General features: G+C 47.6%; 1 protein-coding gene across 6 annotated transcripts in view; it reads left to right on the top strand.

Annotated features, from left to right (window-relative positions):
- Positions 1-214: 214 nt before the first annotated feature.
- Positions 215-18,366, top strand: part of LPP (LIM domain containing preferred translocation partner in lipoma) — a 652,084-nt gene continuing 633,932 nt past the window's right edge. For 3 of the 6 annotated variants that reach the window (XM_059163155.1, XM_059163153.1, XM_059163152.1), the window contains exon 1: positions 215-345. The gene's annotated coding sequence lies outside the window, so the exon portion shown is untranslated. Of the gene's footprint in view, positions 346-446; positions 536-18,366 lie in introns of those variants that run through there. The other 3 variants (XM_059163154.1, XM_059163157.1, XM_059163163.1) reach the window with 3 other exon arrangements.

Raw genomic sequence — 18,366 nt, 5'->3', positions numbered from 1 at the left:
CTGGCCCAGCCGCAGCCCCAGCGGGCGCCCCCTCCCCCGCCAGGCGAGCGCAGCGCGGCGGCCCCGCGGGCACACGCTTTCCCATACCTTACATGGACAAATGCGTGCAGGCAAAGTCAGGAATTCAGGCCCCTGACGTCAGCCTCCAGCTCTCAGGGCACCGCACGGGAGCCCGAGGGGAGGGGGTGGGGACGGTGGAGAGGAAGGAGGGGGAAAGGCACCAACCAGCAGCCGCTCCAGCCCTGCCGAAGTTTCACTTTTTGTCTGTGGGTCCGCTCCCGGACCCGCGCGAGCTTTCCCGGGATAAGTAGCGTTAGCGAGCAGGGGAGAGCCGAGCGCTGCAAGGTAAGGGCTGGCTGCACGGCCCGGGGCGCGGGGCGCGGGGCATGGTGCGGGGCGCGGGGCCGGGCCTGTCCGGGGCCGGGGACAATGGGAGGGGGAGTGCCCGGGCACCTCCTCCTTCGCCTCTGCCTCCGCCTCCAGCCGCCGCCGCCGCCGCCGCCGCCGCCGCTGCCCCGGCTGCCTCCTCCCCGAGGTATTGTTGCAAATCCTCCTTCCTTCCCCCCCCACCCTCCGCTCGCGGGCGCCTCGGGAACCCCCGGCCCTCCCCGGGCGCAAGCGCTCCGGGGAGGCAGGAGCGCGGGGCGCAGGGCGCGGAGCGCGCGCCCAGCCCCGGCCCCAGGGCCCGCGGTGCGGAAGTGCCGGCCGCGGCGCAATCACTGGGTGCACGCATGGGGGAGGGGGACCCCGAGTTTTCGGGAAGCGCCGACCTGGGGCTGGGCGGGGTTGGCGCCCTTCCCTGAGCGCCCCCTGCCCGGGCTATTCAGGGCGTCCAGGGGGCGGGGCCACACCCAGCAGCTTGGAGCTTTCGCGGAATCTCAGTTGTCACAGCGGAAAGGGCCTAGGAACCTAGTAATTCGAGTCCCCCCATTTTACAGTCGGCTCAGTTGAGGCCCAGGGAGAAGGAGGGCCTCCCCGGAGTCACTCTCGGGAGGCCGAGCCAAACTGACATAGATGGTTCCCAACTCCTGGTTCTTTTTCTCCAAGCATTTCTCCAGCACCCACTGTGTGCCACGTTCTGTGCTGGGTGTGCGAGCTCAGAGAGGGTGTTGGGGCCCAGTCCCTTCCCTCAGGGAGCGCACAGTCAACCGTGGCGCCCAAGCCGACCGGAGATAAAGTGCGGAGTGCGGCGAGGGGTGGGGCGGGGAGGGGGTAGGCATGGGTAAAGTTCGGGCGCTTAAGGAAGGGAGTTTGATTTTCCCATTGGAGGGGCCGCGCTTGGTCAAGGCTTTGAAGAATAGGGGGTTTCCTGAAGCCAGCCAGGGACAGGAAGGCCATTTGTGCAGGGGTGGGGGTGGGGAATGCAGAGCAGAGAAGGCTAAATAAAATGCGGAGAGTGGAGACGAAATTCTAAATGTGATTGTTGGGGGCTTAGGATTGGATGGAGGGGGTGCATGAGATGAGATAGAGTGGAATTGTGCCTGAGTACTCTACAGAGCGACGCCTTTGGGACTAAGGAGTACTCTGGGAACTGAAAGGGCTCTCTGGTTTCCCTTCCCCTCCCAGGAATTCACTGCCTTCCTGCCTTCAACCCAGAATGCAAAAATGTAGGGTCATCCCTGAGCTACTTTCCTAGTACCATACTCACTTAACTTTGTTTCCAATACCCTTTTCTAAATTGTCTCCCAATGAAACTCATTCTCACTAAGGTGTTAATGACTTAATGGCTTACCTTTCCCAGCACTTGTGCATTTTCAGAAAGTGTCCTAACAGTAGGAGGGAAAGCAGCTAACTGCTCCCCACCCCCAATTCCTTACTGTCCCTCACTCTTACAGGTAGGAAAACAAACCTAGAGGCCCATAGGAGGTGGGGGCTAGTTCTGGAGCCTACAGTGAGTAATGGTGGATGGTAGGGGGCCTAGAACTTGAAATAGGGTTCTCCACTCCACAACCAGCCTGCCTGCCTGCCTGCCTGCCTTCCTGGTTCCTGTCTGTTCCAGGCGTCAGTTAAAAGGAAGAGAGTGTATCTTGCATTTAATCTTTGCAAGGCAGCCCCCCATCCATAACACCAGGCTTTTAGAATTTAGAATGTGGACTCTAGACGGGAGATGAGTAGTTGGAGTTAGCTGTCTGGTTGAGGATCCAGGCCTGGGCCCTTTGGATCATGCATTCACCCAGGCTCCAGCTCCTTGTAAGCAGTGGGTGGGCCTCGAGTTGGCTTTGGGGATGGTTGGAGGGAGGAGAAGCTGAGTTGCTGAGCTGTTCACTATGGCTGGGACTGAGTAGGACTCTGTGGTGACATATTCTGGTGGAGAAGTCACTGTTCTGGGAAGGTAGGCAGTTCTAGGCAGTGATTGATAGAGAGGAGCCTTCATTATGAGGGGGGTTTGGATATGACTTGAAGTCCTCTTTTGAGGGTTTTGATCAGGCTGGGACATGATTGAGAGGTGGAGGAACTGGCATGGGGAGGCCTCCTGCTGCCCAGTTCCAGCCAAAGAGGCAATAATTTGGCCTAACAGTATTCTCAGTGAGTGTTCGTTCATTCATTTACTTGGCATATATTACCAAGTACCTATTATGGGCCATTGGCAAATATGAAAAATTTGTAGCAGGTTTCTATATTTTACTGAGACAAATAAATTTTATTTCATCAATTCTAAAACACACTTCACATTTTAGTATGACTGAAATTGGGTTCTCTTATAATCACAGATATGTCATGGCTGAGCAGTTTTTCATTCTAAGTTGATAATGGTACATCTTAACAGTTGATGGTTAGATTTGATAAAGTTTCTTCATTATACCCTTTATGGATGTGCAGGGCTCTGCACTTGAGAAAACAGTTTCCCATCAGATAGTCCATTTGGATATCAAACAGTCCCCTGAGAATTGGGCCTGATGATACTGTCATCAGCATGTGAACCTTTGCCCAAGGTCACAGTGCTAATTAGAGATGTGCTCAAAATTACAGCCTAGAACTTTGATCTTGGTGTTAATATGTGACTTTACTTCACTGTAAGCCTGGCACCGGTTAATTGGGAACAGGGAAGAGTCCGGTTGGATTTGATTTCAGAGCTATGGCTTAAGATGCTGGGATAATGATGGGTTTTTGGTCAAGACAGAAGATGCCTTGTGACCCTGTAAAAGCAGGGGTTGGAACATACAGCTAATCTGTACACAGAAAGGAGAAGAGCAGTGTGTGAGGTGCACAAGTTTTGCAATTGGGTGGCCCTGGGAATACAAAGATAAGGGGACACCGTCCCTGTCCTCCTTGGGGAGCACAAGTATGTGTGTATGTGTGTGTGTGCACACGCATGTGCGCACGTGTGTGTGTGTATGTGTCTGTATGTTATTATAAGGGTATGTTTTGGCTGTTCTGCACTGAGGAGGGTAGACTTCAGGCGAACAACCACAGAGGGAGTGGTGTCTGAAGGGAATCTTTAGGGCTGAGTGGGACTTGCCTATGTGGAAGAAGGACAGGTAAGATACGGGTGCGTGTGTGTGTGTGTGTGTGTGTGTGTGTGTGTGTGTTAGGCATACGCTGCCATAGGGAAGGTTTACGCATGAGGCTGTGTTTGGAACAAGCAGTGTGAAGGGGGCTGTGGGAAATAGAGATTTAAATTTAAATTTAATTTGCAAAGTAGATTCAATTTTATCTTATAGGCTAAAGGGTCAGTACTTGCTTCTCTAGAGATTGACTTGAGAATGTGCTGGGGGTTCTAGAAGAGTCCCTGGAATTAGGTATTTGGATAGTAACACAGGAAGCACAGTAATGCATTTAGTAACTGTTTGAATGAACCTGAAACTTTGACCCTGGTCAGTAATAGGAGTCCTAGCGCAGTGTGTATATTGGTGGGTGGGTGTTGATGGGGACTTTTCCTGGAACATGGCGTTGGAAGGTTGCACTTTGCTGGAAGAAACCCAGGTGAGGAGGGAGGAGGTAAAGCTGTGTTGCAGGTAGGTGGGAACCTGCTATTTAGATGGAAATCTGGGGGCTCGAAGGTATGTATGAGCTAGAGGTGAGGCAAGGGAACGGAAGTGTGTTAACGGGAACCTGGTCCACACTTCCTGGATGTGTGGTGTGAATGGCTGGCGTGTTTTTTGCGGGTCACAGAAATGAGACAGAATACTGACATACTGATGAGGACTTCACTGCTCCTCACTGTCTGTGAATAGGGTGGGTGAGTGGCAGGAGACTTAATGGGATTCATGCCTGGCAACAGGTGGACGTTTCTCTTTTTATCATTTTTTCTTAATAACAGTAGTAATAATATAACAATAATTTTGACAGTTTTCTGAGTGCTTCCCGGGTGCTTATGTAACTCTCATACTGGTTGATTAAAGGAGGCTTTATGATTTTTGGTCTTATTTTGCAGATGAGAAGATCAGTTTTTGGTTAAGTAAAGTCACACAACTACTAGTGACATGGCTAAGTGTCCAGCCTTTTCCTGATCTATAGCTTCTTCACTGTTCTCTGTATCCACAGAATGGATTAAAAAAACATCACGTCAGTGGCGTTTTTCAGTGTTCTTCCTTGGAATTTATTTCAGTTCATAGGCACGGGGCTGGGTGGGATCAGAGTTGAAGGTTTGAGTACCAGAACAAACTACTTACTTCTGCATGTTGCTGCCCAGCCCCTTATCTCTCAAGATACTACCACTCCCTCTACCCACTGGGTGTCTTCTCTGCTCAAACCTAGCCAGACAGAAGACAGAACAGAGCCTCTCTGGCAAACCATCTGCACCTTCCCCCACATCTTCCCTCCTCGGCCCTCTATAGTTATAAGGCTTTGATGTATAGAGAGAGGCAGTTGGGGCAACAAGATCACTCAAGTAGGGAAATGAGGGAGGGTCTTGATCCCTGTCCTTGCCCTTGACCTGTGGCTCCTCCTGTGGTGCTCGGTGTCCTCTGAACTTGAGCTGAATAGGCTACTGTTGGATCCTGCCTGCCCTTCCTCTGGCCACGCACACTCCTTCCTGCAAGAAGGCTTTCTGGCTCAGCACTCAGGTTCTTCCTGTGGCCCACCTGCCTCAGGTGAATCGTTTGCATTTCACTGACTCAGAGATAAAGACATTTTCAGGTGAGGAAACAGACTCTAGGAATGGCACTCAGCAAAGTAAACAGGACCTTGCCTATCTCATCTTTGAATCTCTCTTGGTCCCTGGTGCTCTGAAGATGTTCAGAACTATTTGTTCGGTGAATGAACAGCATTTACTGACACAATAGAGGCACCTGTCACGACCTGACTTTATATATTTGCTAATCTTTGTCCCCCCTCCACTTTAAAATAAGCTTCCAGAGGATTGCAGAAGTGCCTGCTTTGTTAATGGCCATATCCCCAGGCCCAGAAGAGTGCCTGTCACATGGGAAGCACTGGTTTGATGAAGAAAGGGATTGATGTAATTCATTGCAACCACACGGGAGCAGTAATGGGGGGAGAGGGACTTTGATTCACTTGGAAGCTTGGGCCCTTGGAGACCCAGGACTGGATGGAGGACCAGCTAGGCTGTGGCCTGCCCAGGCTTCATTGGCATTGGGTAGTCTCACTGTCAGGGTGAAGACTAGGGCCCATCAGCATGGGAGGGGGGTCTCTCAGCATGCCATCTAAAGGCTGAGTGCGTTTCCAGCTGCTCTTTCGCTTTTCCTTCCATAGCCAGGTGGTACAGCCTTTGAACCTTCCTCCGTTTTCTCAATCCGTGCATTTGCCTGTGCCGTTCTCTCTGCCTGGAGTTCCAGGCTGGCCACAGTCTCTACCTGTTATAAACCGATGGCCCTTTATTATTTATTTGTTTATTTAAAAAGATTTTATTTATTTATTTGACAGAGAGAGAGAGAGATCACAAGTGGGCAGAGAGGCAGGCGGGGCGGGGAGCAGACTCCCCGCTGAGCAGAGAGCCTGATGCGGGGCTTGATCCCAGGACCCTGAGATCATGACCTGGGTGGAAGGCAGAGGCTTAACCCACTGAGCTACCCAGGGGCCCCAAACTATGGCATTTTAAATTCAAGGCCCAAGCCCACCTTGTGCCATGAAGCTATTCGTAGACTCCTTGCCCTCTTGTCCCCCCCATGTATGGGTGCTCACATACACCTCAGTCTCTTGTGTTCAATGCATCCCAGGGGTGCGGTGACATTAACGTGTGCCAGACAGAAATGCTGGGTACTGGCTGACAAAGAGAACCGAGACTGGGTCTCTGCATCTCTTTATTGCAGTGTAGGAGAGAGACTAAAATAGACCAAGGTAAGGAAGGCCCTACTAGAGCGATGCACACAGGGCTGATGGGAGCCCTAAGAAAGGAGTGACCCACCACCTGGAAGAACAGGACAATGCTCATGGAGAAGACATTAGGTTGGGGTTTTGAAGAGTGAGTAGGAGTGCATATGGTGGACAGAGATGGTAGAGTTTTCCAGATAGATGGACCTTGAGATCTACATATTGTCCCGAGGGCTTAAAAGTGTTTGGTGAATGGCAGTATGTGTGCAGAGCTTATGGTGAAAGATGGGGCTGGCTCAGGAGGGTTAGGCGGGAAAGGGCTGGCAGGAGGACTGAGGATGATGGCATCCTTAGTGGGGGGACAGTGGGGCTTTTGTTACTTACCAAGCAAAGAAGGGTTTTGGTGGGTCTGTGCTTCAGAGAGCAGAGTGGTAGCAGGTCAGGTGCAAAGGAAGGGAGCCCCTTTAGGGGAAAACTGGTCCGTTCCAGGGTGGGTGATAGGGGGCCTGCACCAGCCTGGCAGAGAAGGGAGGGACAGATGGGTTCCAGGAGGTATTTGCTGTTAGAAGCAGATCAGGCAGCTAAGTTCCTACTCTTGTCCTTGTAAATATTTGCCAGGTTATCAGCCTTGGCTGGAAAATACTTTTATGTGACCAAAGTGTATGGGCAGTGGAAGAAGCTTTGAGCAGGCAGCCAGTTCCTGCCTGAGAAGTGTGGGCTGGGCCCTCATGGCTAGAGTGACTGGATCCCTCTTTGGACAGGTGAGGAAGCCGAGGCCCTGGAAAAGGGACACACTGCTTTGTCACATCCTTGTCCGCTGAGCTGGAGTTGGGCCACAGCCCGTACTCCCAGGCCAGGCCAGATCTCTTTCAAAGGTGGAGATTTTTTGGTTTTATTTTGTTTTGTTGTATTTTTATAAGTTTTGTTTTATTTCAGAGGTGTTTTACCTCTGATTCTGCTGAGCCTGGCCTGACACATTCGTTCTCTGTCCAACCAACCCCTTCCCACCCCCCACCCCCACCCCCTCCCATCCCCCCATCCCCCACCTCCAGGGCTTTGCTTTGGAGAATTTGGGAGGGAATATAACTTCGAGATCGCTGTTACTGGGCTTGAACCTTGTACTTCGCAGTTTGAAACAAAGTGATCAAGAGGATTCGGTTTGAGTCTGTGTGAGGTTGGGGATTGATTTCTTTTACTGCCGCTTACGCCCTTTTCTTTTCTTTTTTTCTTTTTTTCAAGAATCAAGGTTCTGACTGCAGGATCACTTTAAGGCTCCTTGCCTGTGAGTGCCCCTCAGCCCCACCCCTAGTCATCCCCTTTCAATTTTCGTTATTTTTGTTTGCATAAAGGTTTTGGGGCTGCCAGTATTGGGTCCATTACAGGGTAGATCCTCTTGTTTTTTCCTTCTCTGTTAAACCCACCCTTCACAACCCATCTCATAGAGCCCATTAGAATTGCATTGCCTTTGTAGCACTTTTTATGAGGCCGGTGCATTTTCCAATCACTTAGAGCTCCCAACTGCAATCCGAGAGATGGGTTAGCAGGATTAGTCATATCTATAGAGTGTGGGAAAGAGCTGGGGTGAAGCACCTTTCGATGGGGTGCTCCAGTTTATCTGGCAGAATGAGATCAGACTCCCATCTCCAAAGCTCTGGTCCTGCTCCTTGGCTTTCACAGGTAAGCATGAGAAATTGACATTGATAGGCGAGTCCTTCCTTAGCAGGCCCTATACACAGACAAGAGACTGTTAGTAGTATTTCACTTTGTGCTCATTACTGTTCGCTGCCTGTGTGTGTAATTCTGGAAGGCAAATGAGAATCAGGTCGGAGACCCCAAACCCTGAAGGTCTGGGCTATCTTTTGGCAGTACCATCGCCAAACTTTCTGGAGTATGAAGAGCAGAGACCTGTGTTTGAGCCCCCCACTGGTGCTGTGGTCTTAAGCCAGTTCTGGAACATCCCTGAGTTTCAGTTACCTTCAAATACCACAGTACGTTTGTGAGAACCAGAGGAATTTCCCTAACAGTGCTTTAGAAACTGTAATGCAATGGGTGTTGGGGCAGTTTCTGGGCCGAGCATGGGGTCTGGCACACGGTGAAGGTCCCTTGCCCTCCCGGTGGAGGTGGAGTAGACCCAGACAGCTGTTCCACGTTCGAATGGTAGCTGCACCGCCTACTGGAGGGTGCTCCCAGGGGTGGTCGCATGCGCTGACTTCCTCATTTTCCGACATCTTTTCAATGGGGGTATCGCTGTGGAGAACAGGGCACCCTGCGAAGTGGGCTGGTTGCCACCGACAGCCATGGTGCTTCCAGGCTAAGCAGTGGTCCTTATTCTCTTGTAACTGTCCCACTCTTTCATGGGATTTGTTCGTGTGGTGTCTGTGCCTCGCAGCCCTGCAGGGTTGGCCTCTGTCACAGTAATTGCTTGTGTCGTGGCCTCACTTCAAAGCCCCTGTGGTTAAAATGGTAGGCTGGTATGGAGGGGTGCTTCTAGTCCTTTCTCTGAAGCTTGTGTGGGAACCTTTCGAGGCGTAGGTCAGTGAGAGGGTCAGGACAGGGTGGCGTGACTTAGTGACCTTCAAGGAGTGTGTTTTGGCCTTGTTCCACCCCCAGTTTAGGCACGGTTCCTGCCATAGTCATTGTTAACATTCTTTCATCACTCAGCCCATTAACGGGCAGATCAGCTGCCGCATCCAAGGGCTTTGGGAGGTAGCAGGCCCGACTCCCTTAGAAGATGGCTGTGGGTGCATGTAGTGTGAGGTTTTTGGCATCTTTAGAAGCCCACTTGGTGGATGTTAAGGAATTCCTGTCCTTACTGTGAGCCTCCGTTTTCTGGTATGTAAAGGTGACTGCAACAACCATATTTGGCTAACAAGTAGAAGGACCCCACTCTCTGGTTTGCCCAGCACAGCCCTGGCTTATGTCCATGTACCACTGCAAGGTGACCCCTTTTATTCCCAAAGGTGTTCTGATCTGCAGGATCAGTGGTATGTGTGGTTGCCCCACTTGTAGGTGAGTTTCGAGGGAGGTCGTGTAAGAAGTGAGCATAAGGCTAAGCCTCCTGTCATCATGACTCAACAGACACCCACTGTTTTTGTTAGAGGAGATGTTATGTGCTCAAGAAACGTTGGTCCAGTGACCTTCTTTTGTAAGGTAAAGTTTGAGGATGTCAGAAGAGGTTGTCAAGATTGTAGGCATGTAGGGTTGGTCAGGGTTGATGAAAACGTGCTCATGCCTGTAAGAATGTAAGAAAGTGCCAGTGTGAGAGTGGTAGAGTAGGGGACAGATGGGGTGTGCAAGTGCACGGGAATGGGTGTGGGAGTTTGTTGGAGGGGCTGGGTCTTAGGTTAGACATTGGAGGACAGGAAGACTCAGTTCAGCATGCAATGGGGCAGTTGAAATTGCTGTTGCTATTAAATCTAAAGAAATAGGATGGATTCTCTGTAGGTCTACTCGAACTGGGTTTTTGAATCATTTATTTTCCCTTCATTGGCCTGTCTTGATAATGATCTCAAGGATCACTGTGGAAGCCCAATGCAGTACTGAATTCTGTGCCAAGAAGTCACCAGAGTAACCTGCCCTTATTCTTCCTAATGAGTTTCCACTGAATATGGTTCTTACTCAGTTCCCAGGAAGCAAAATAAAACTTAGTTGGCACCTGGAGCTCTTGTCTTGTTTGGTATGAAAACGAACCATTTGCAAGAAATGCAGCAGGGAGTGGTCACCCACAGGGCAGGGTGTGGGAAAGCCTATGGGAAAGGCAAACCAAAGGGACCTGGAGGGTAAGGAGTGCCTTTTCTTAGAATGAGGTGAAAGGTAGGTCAGCTTTCCAAATGTCTAGTCATTTCTAACCTGGAAACCTCTTTTCTTGGCCAGCCTCGTAGCTTTACTTGAGGAATCCTAGGGTTCCAGTAACGACAGTGGGGCAGGACCTTAAAGATACATTTGCCCATTGATCTGATGCACCCGTACTCATTCATTCCACACCATGTGCTGAATGTACCTGTGAATGAATGAGTGAAATTCTAGTGTGGGTTCTGGGGATGGAAAAATGCATTGCAAGAAGTATCTGGTGGCTCATTTGGATGGTGACTAACTCTAGGGACCAGGGAGAAACTTCACAGATGAAAAGACTGTCACTTAAGTGGGCTTCGAGGGATGAGTGGGAACTTGGTGGGCAAGAAGAGCAGAGGGTAGTTAAGTAAGGGACATTATGTGGCAGAGATGCAGAGGTGAGAAAGTGCTCAGTGCCTTGGAAAATTGGGGTCACTGGAGATGAACCGCATCACACAGAGGCCAGAGCAGTGAGGGTGAAAAGGTGTGGAGGGGCTGAAATTGAGAAAGGTCTTGATTGCTAAGGAGATGAGGCTGGGCTATGAAAGAGGTATCTGTGTTTTAGGAAAATCATTGGTTATGATGTGTGGGCTGGGCGGGTGGGTCCTAGGCAACATGTAATGTAATAGGCCAGGCAAAAACCAAAGGGAAGCTGAGTTAGGGTAGAGGCCATGAACATGGTGGATGTTTCACAGGTTAAAGAGAGGTCACCTAATCTCGTTTGAACAAGAAGAAACCCAGACCCTGAGCAGGTGAGACACGCAAAGTCCAACGGCCCGTGTTCCATCATAACCTCCAGGGGATCCCATCCTTGCTCAGTGTCTGTAGAAGGGTGACAGAGTGCATGGCTGTGCAGGTAGCTGTTTGTCAAGGGGGAAGATCTCTATCCCTTTTTATCTTTTCAGAGTTCCATGAAGTCTCTTAATTCTGAATAGAATTGGTTCTTTCTAGAGTTACTGAATCTCTAATCATTGGAGATATTCAAGCAGTGGCTGATTGGAAGGGTAGTGAGAATTCAGGTATTGATTGAAGGTTTGATGTAGAATGTTTTTGAGGTCTGCCAACCCTGACTTCTTTTTTCATATCCCTCCCTTCCCCCTCTCTCCCTTCCTCTCTTTCCTTCTTCCTCCCTCCCTTCCTTTCTTCCTGGAAATAGATGCTTGTGACCATCTTACCTGGGGGTGGGGGGTGGGGGCTCTGTCCCTTTGGCTTCTCAGGATCATCTTAGCTAAATTGGATCAGTTGCAGAGAAAGCTGAAAATGGATGATGAGGCACTAAGTGTGGTGGGCTCTAGTTCATGCAGGGTATCGAGGGAATGGCCATTTTGGTGCCAGTAGGTTGATACTTACCAGGGAGATTTTTTGGGCCTAGACTGGCCTGCATGATCCTGATCAAGATGGAATATGGTTACGACTTTCTACCAGTCGCCATTTTTATACTGCTTTTCAGTTAATTGTGTGTTTTCCTATGAATTACAGGCAAATCCCCACAATGGTGTGCTGTGAGTAGTTATTTACTGTCTGAGTTTTACTGACCAGGAACGGGAGGAGAGAAAGATTAAATGACTTTCCAGGGGCCCAGGCTAGTTGGATGTTGAACCAGGACTTCAACTTGAGTTTTCTGTTTGCACCGTTTCAGATCCCTTCATGCTAGCCTGTGCAGATCCCTGAGATACGCTGTAGCTTCTGTTGATATTCCTATCCCTTGTGGATCCTGATGTGTGGCAAGCATTTAATGAGTGTTTGTTGAATGAATGTCTGAACGAATGAATTATATAAACAAAGTAATAAATGAGAATGTGAGTTTTAAGAATATGTTTAGTAATGAAAAAAACAAATTGAACTCATGTAAACATTAATCAGTCTGTTATCAAAAGACAAAAAGAACTCATTTAGAATACATTCACTCAACTCCTTAAACAAAAAAAAAAACCCCTCCTAGCAAAGCTCTTTCACCTGAAACCTCTCTTACCTCTTAAGAGACCATAACCTGAATCTTAACCCCCGCGACATGTGTGTCCACTTTTTTGTATGTGTACAATATTTCCACTTAATATTGTTATAAAAAAGTCTAATCTTTTTTTTTTTTTTTGGCCTGGGCTTTATATTTATCTTTTACATAATGAAAGATTTATGGAAATTAATAAATCCTGCTTTAAACATTACCTGTGTGGACAGTAGGATAGTTTTCCGTATAAAACACATTACATGCACTTCGGTATGTTAAAAAGTACAGTGTAAACATCAGTGGATGAATAACTCTCATTTCCTTCTAAATCAGTTCCTAAGGATAACTGTTTCTTTGTCACTTCCAGTTAGCCCTGACAGCGATTGCCATTTTGTCCCTTGCATTATGTGTTCTTGCGAATATGTTTCTTACCTCCTCCGGGATGCAGGAGAAAATGCCTGGGTGGCTCAGTCGGTTAAGCCTCTGCCTTTGGCTCAGGTCATGATCCCAGGACCCTGGGATCAAGCCCTGCTTCAGGCTTCTTGCTTGGAGGGGTGTCTGCTTCTCCCTCTCCCTCTGCCTCTCCCCCTAGCTTGTGCTCCCTCGTGCACTCAAATCAATAAACAAAATCTTTAATAAAAAGTAATAAAAAAAGAAAATGCATGGATGGTTGGGGAGGCAGGTTTTGGGTTCACATCATGTCTCTGCCACTTGCTAGTCATTATAACCTTGTATTGGTTACTTAGCCTTCTCCATGAAAGGGGATAATAATACCTTTCACGTAATGTGGTTGTGGAAGGAATTCTGTGGTCAGTGTAGTAAAGCAACAGCACTTGCCCTGTGGTGCCTGCTGAAAAGTGTTATCTCTGTCCACTTTCTCTGTGTCAGCCCACCAGATGATAAGACCACCAAGATCTTTTCCCTGTAACGCATGACCCATCCCAGGGAGACCTTTAAAAAACGTTTATTGGCTGACTAAACAAGTTTCAATTCTTTCAAAGAAGAATTATTGGCCTGAAATAACTAAATATCTAATGCTTTTCATCTCGGTTGCCACGCAGCCTTCAGCAGACTCCTTTGCAGTGTGGGATTCTCCTTGTTTCTCTGTATCTTCACCAGGATTTAATTGTACAACTTGCATTTGTCTTTGCTAAGTGAATAAGTAAGAAATGGTATTTCATTATTGTCTTAATGTGCATTCCTTTAATTCCTGAAAAACTTTCTGATGTTGTAGTTGAGAGTGTGTTTTTCCCTTGTGTGAATTGTCAGTAGTATTTAGGTGGGCTGGAGAAGCTTGGTATGAAGGGGCTAAATGTGTTCAGTGTTTCATGTTGCCTCTTCCTTTATTCATTCATTCGGTCAGTGTTCGTTGAGCACCTAGTCCACGCCAGGCACTGTTCCAGGGACTACACACAGCACAAAGAAAAACACAGTGGATAAAGTCTGTGATCTGCAGTCCAGCCTTGTCTTTTAACATGTGGGTCGCTGAGGCCTTTGGAAGAGTGAGGTTAATTCCCTGGCAACATATGGTGTACTCAGTAGTGGAGCCAACCAGTCATTTTTACTGTTATTTCATACGTTTTATATCAGTAGCCTTTTAAGCCATGGGAAACATCCTGGAGATTTCAGAATGGTGACATTTACACAACGTCCCCAACCTGAACCTACGTTGAGAAAGCGGACACCTGATTTTTGATTTCGAAAATATGATCCCTGCAGTCTTATTTACGTAGACTCCTTCCTAAACTTCTCTTCCTCTTACATGTACATTCATTTTTAAATGAATAAACTTTATTATTAAAGGCTCCTGAGTGGCTCCGTCGGTCAAGCATCTGACTCTTGATTTCAGCTCAGGTCATGATCTCAGGGTCCTGAGCAGAGCCCAGGTCAGGCTCTGTGCTTGGCATGGGGTCCCTTTGGGATTCTTATTCCCTCTGCCACCACCACCCCTTCCCAGCTCTCTTACGCTTTTTCTCTCTCTCAAGTAAATAAACAAATCTTTAAAGCAGTACTAGAAAACAAAATAACCCTAATCCGGGCAGTTTGGAACAAGTGTGAACCTTTTTGGACATGTTTTTGATAAATGGAAATAACAGATGACATATTTCTCTATCAAATAAAATAGTCAATTTAGATTTAATAAGGCAGTTATCTTCAGGTAATAAAAATTCAACTAACTTGCCATAACTATCTTGTTTAAAGTCAATTAAGAGCCTCATATTCCTTACTTGCTGGGTAAAATTTAATAGAACTTCAGTTAAGCATTTATTGCTTATTTAATTCAAAATTAAGTTAATCACCACAGTTGGTAACAACCACTGAGTATTTAATTAACATTCAGCAAACTATCTTATTAAGTCTAAATTAGATACAGACAGGTCTTGTTTATCCCCATCAGTCTGCAAACACCATTTCCCTACCTCCCACCCCAAAGGGCCTTGGGTTTTCCCATGGCTTTCCTCTTCTGATATGCCAGAGTCATTTTCTTCTGGTTGGCACAACTTGGGGAAAGAAGGAGGGAAAGAAGTAGGAGTCCATTGTGTTGTGAGGACTTCCGGCGTAGGGCAGAGATGAGGAGTTTCTGTTCCCTCCATTCTGTTCTGTTCCACTCGTCAGGAATTCCCGAGTGCCTTCTTCATGCTAGACATTCCTGTAGGTGCGTAGGAAGATCTAGAGGAAGTTATGTCGACGTATTTGGCTTCGCATTGTCTCATCTTAAAAATGAGATGATTGGGTTTATTGCATTCATTTAGCACATTTTTATTGACCTATGGTTTGTAAAGCTCTTTGCTGTGTGTCAGGGATACTGAGATGATTTGGAAAAGGTCCTTGCTTTTCAAGAAGATACACAGTCTAGCAGGAGAGGTGCAGTAGAATAAATATTGGACAGCTTGCTGAAGTGCCTTAGAATACTGTGATTCTGTGAGGTTATGTTGCCCAAAGTCTTAGGACTGTTGTATGAGAAAAAGGTCCTATAGCCAAGTAAGTTTCGTAATGTCCAAGTTAAACAAAATTAAATGGGTATCTTTACTATGGGGCTCTCTTAGCCTTTAGCAACCTAATGTACCCTGTGACATTTGTTTCTCAAAGTTATTTGATCAGAGAGTCCCTGTATGACCCAAATCCTGCCCTTTTTTTTTTTTAAAATGTCCCCTTAGGAAATTTTTGTTTTGTTTTGTTTTGTTTTAAAGATTAATTTATTTATTTGACAGACAGATCTCAAGTAGGTAGAGGGGCAGGCAGGCGGGGGAGAAGTAGGCTTCCCGCTGAGCAGAGAGCCCAATACAGGGCTTGATCCCAGGACTCTGGGACCATGACCTGAGCTGAAGGCAGAGGCTTTAACCCACTGAGCCACCCAGGTGCCCCCCCTTAGGACATTTCTTAGGCTTAGTGTTCCTGTGTGCTTTGGGAAAAGCTACTGTGAGCCATGGAGCCCCTGTAGCCTCTGAACCTGGGAGGGGTGCTCAGACGTGCACCCTAAACACTGATCCAGGCTGGAAGTTCTCTGTGGGAATGGCATGCTGACACAGTGGTTGATTTCAGACATGGAGATGGTGTGGCTAAGGTTGAGGATGTGATCATCAGAGCAGGAGGGCTGGGCTCGTGAAGGAGGGACCGTTGCATAAGTAGAGGCGCTGGGAAGATTGTCAAGAGTTACCAGGAATGGGACAACTGTGAAATTGGAACGTGACTGGCTTGGTTGAGAAGCCCTTAACCCATGGACACAACTTAAACGAATCTTCGTTACAGCCTAAAATAGCCTAAACTCGAGAGAGGCAGGAAGCAGCAGGGGTTTTGGTACAGAATTCTGCTTTAGGCCTTGTTCCAATTGAGTGATTGTCCGTCTGCAGAAGCCATCATTTCTGTAAGATGTTCTGACGCCTTGTCTGGGGCAGAGCCTCTGTCTGTGAATCCCAGTCTCTCTCAGGAGCAGGTCGGGGTTCCTTCATGGCTGGCTTCATTTTGGCAGGTCTCATGTCCCCGTACCCCATCATATGCCCTTTCTCCACCTTCCCTTCCCTTCCAGCTTCCCTTATTCTGATGAATCACCTGTCTTCATTTTTCCTTCTTACCCTTTTGTTTCATCGTTTTCATCTAAGACCAGCTACCTATTTATATTCTTCCTGAAAGTCATCTGTTTCATTTAAAATGTGATGCTACCAGTTTTCTCATCGGCAGTTGCCATCAGCAGATGGAACATGCTAGATGAACTGGAGGATGGTATATGGGTCTAGCCCACGGTGTCATGGAGATCTGACCTCAGGCTGTGCTCTTTCAGTCTGCACCTGTTACCATTTCTGTATGGAAAGGAGCACAGGCAACAAATGGGGAGATCTGGGTTGTATTTCTTTTCTTCTTCTTCATTTTTAGGAATATTTTCTTTCTTTATTTTAGAGAGAGAATGAGGCAATGCACTCCTGGGTTTTCAGTATGGATTCCCGGGAATCTGGAAAAACGAGTTACCTGGGAAGCTGAAGCTTGTTTGGCCCACCTTGAAAAGGCAGCTTGAAGGGCGCCTGGGTGGCTCAGTCACTTAAATGTCTGACTTTGGCTTAGGTCATGATCTTGGGGTCATGAGTCGGGCTCCCTGCTCAGTGGGGAGTCTGCTTCTCCCTCTTCCTCTACCCCTTTCCCCGTTTGTGTTCTCTCTCTCAAATAACTAAGTAAAATCTTTTTTAAAAAGGAAGAAAAGGCAGCTTTCATGTTTCATTTCACCATCCACCTGGACAGACATGTCCTCAGACAGCCTGGTAAGTGACAGACAAGTGGGCTGGTGGTACAGAGCATCTGGAGTGGGGTGGCCGAGAGCACAGGACACAGCAGAAGCCCAGAGACGTTGGTCACATGTAGAGAGGCCATTGATAATGGCTGTGAGGTTTGGTTCCACTCCCGGAAAGATTTTCAAAAGGTAGGAATTTACCTTGAGAGTTCTTTAGTTTCCTCTTTGTATTAAACATGAAACTCACCTTTTGGTCTTTTTCTAGCCCTTTGGATTTCCCCAGTTATGTATGCCTACTTGAAGAGTCCAGAAGTATTTGGAAAGGTTTGCATGGATTAGTGCGTGAGAGCACGGGCTCTGCAGCTAGACTGTGTCCTAGCTCTACCACTGATACCCCGACTTGTTATTTCCCCTGTGTTGGCCTCTGTGGCCTCATCCATAAAATGGGAATAACAAAATTATCTATCTCCTTGTTGTGAGGATGAAATAAGTTAATACACATCAAACGCTTGGAGTCTGAAATATGCTAAGTACCCATTAAATGTTAGCTGCTGTTTTTATGTGTTATCCTTAAAGTCAGAAAATTGTGATTTGTAGAAGGCATTACAGATGAGTGGATTTTGGGGGGGGGTCCACTTTTTTTTAGATTGTATTTTTAATTAATCTCTACACCCGCCATGGGGCTCAAACTTACAACCTTGAGATCAAGAGTAGCACACTCTTCTGACTGAGCCAGCCAGGTGCCCCCGGGTCATCTTTTTAAACAAAGAGTTAATTTTGGAGTCGTTCTAAGTTTACAGAAAAAATGTTAATGTACAGAGAATTTCCATCCACCCGTCATCCAGTTTCTCTGATTTGGGGTGTCTTGCATCACCGTGGGCCATTTGTCAAAACTAAGAAACTGACATGGGCCCATTGCTAGTAACTAAACTCCAGCCTCTGGATTTCACCAGTTTTCCCATGAACATCCTCTTCTCCAGGATGCAGGCCACAGTGGCAGACTGCCCTTGGTTGTCCCATCTTGCTCACTTAGTGCGGCTTTAAAGCTGGCATCTTATAAAAGCGAGGCAAGGATGCTTTATAGACCAGTTAGAACCTCTAACGTTGAACAAAGAAACCGGAGCCGCTGTGAGTGACGTGGGGCCAAGTGGGACCCACCTTTGTTGTCCTCTTCTGCTTCTTTGATTTGAAGGGGCTCTGACAAAGCAGGGCTTCAATATCCCCACGGTACAGCCTTGTTTTGGGGAGAGAAGACTGAGGCCCCAAAATGGAGAGTGACAATGCTGGGCAGAGCTGGGAACCAGAAGAAGGTCAAGAAAGGATCATGGCAGTGCCCTGATCCTGTTCCTGTCACTGAACGAATGAGTGAGCAGCGGTCAAGGACTCCTTATCTGTAAAGTGGGTTCTGTGGTCAGTGCAACCTCACAGTACTGACTGCTCACACGTACTATAGTTGGACCTTGTGGAGATGACGTGAACTGAGGTGCTGACTTACAGCGTAGGCTGACACCCCGTAGGTTCTCAATAAATGTTTGGAAAAAAGGAACCTCAAAAATTAGGAAACTTTATCCTAAGAACGTGTGTCACGAAGACAGGGACAAATCGCGGCAAAACAAAGAAGAGTCATTCATGAGGAAATCTGTGACACTCAGGAATG

Source organism: Mustela lutreola, chromosome 2 (assembly GCF_030435805.1).
Source record: "Mustela lutreola isolate mMusLut2 chromosome 2, mMusLut2.pri, whole genome shotgun sequence".
NCBI lineage: Eukaryota > Metazoa > Chordata > Mammalia > Carnivora > Mustelidae > Mustela > Mustela lutreola.
This window is presented reverse-complemented; position numbering and strand designations above follow the sequence as displayed.